The following is a 1,076-nucleotide window of genomic DNA, read 5'->3' as shown; positions in this document are numbered from 1 at the left end:
CCCCTGTGCCACGCATCCTTAGGCACGATATGGCCGAGGCCATGGCTTAAGCCGCTCACACACATGGATTGGGTGGGTTCCTCTTAGCGACCGCGAGCGGCGGTAGTCCTTAAGACCCCCACCGGGGGTCTTAAGAAAAACCTAATGGATAACTCGCCCGCGAATTAAAAATTTGTCTCTCCCCCCCTAATTGAGATTAAGGGATGAAAAAACGGCAGTTCGATAGAGAATTAAATTCCCCATCAATTAACCCTCTTTCAGCACTTAATCTCTGTAAAAAATGGAAGAAACAATAATTGTTTTGCGACACACAGTGACTCCCGGTAATTAAAAATTCACCTCTCCCCTCCTAATTGAGATTAAGGGATGAAAAAGGGCAATCGACGGAGAATTAAATTTCCCATCAATTAACCCTCTTTCATGCCTTAATCTCTGTAACAAAAAAATAAAAACTGCCATGAAACTCAGGGGCCAGTAAGAAAAATAATTTTTTCGCGGCGCACACTAATTCTCCATCGAATTGCCGTTTTTTCATCCCTTAATTTCAATTAGGAGGGGAGAAGTGAATTTTTACTTCGCGGGCGAATGGTGAACAGTCAGTGTGCGCCGCGAAAAAATTCTTCTTCTTATTGGCCCCTGACTTTCATGGCAGTTTTTATTTTACTGTTACATAGATTAAGTGTTGAAAGAAGGTTAATTAATGGAGAATTTAATTCTCCGTCGAAGTGCCCTTTTTTCATTCCTTAATTAAAAACGATTATTTTTCTTACTGCGCTGTGATTTTCATGACAATTTCTTCCATTTTTTGCAGAGATTAAGGGCTGAAAGATGGTTAATTGATGGGGAATTTAATTCTCCATCGAACAGCATTAGTTTCATTNACTGTTACATAGATTAAGTGTTGAAAGAAGGTTAATTAATGGAGAATTTAATTCTCCGTCGAAGTGCCCTTTTTTCATTCCTTAATTAAAAACGATTATTTTTCTTACTGCGCTGTGATTTTCATGACAATTTCTTCCATTTTTTACAGAGATTAAGGGCTGAAAGAGGGTTAATTGATGGGGAATTTAATTCTC

The sequence above is a fragment of the Diachasma alloeum genome, unplaced genomic scaffold (genome assembly GCF_001412515.2).
Source record: "Diachasma alloeum isolate Michigan unplaced genomic scaffold, Dall2.0 Dall_scaffold_01411, whole genome shotgun sequence".
Lineage (NCBI taxonomy): Eukaryota > Metazoa > Arthropoda > Insecta > Hymenoptera > Braconidae > Diachasma > Diachasma alloeum.
The sequence above is the reverse complement of the archived record's forward strand: the minus strand, read 5'-3'. Positions refer to the sequence as shown.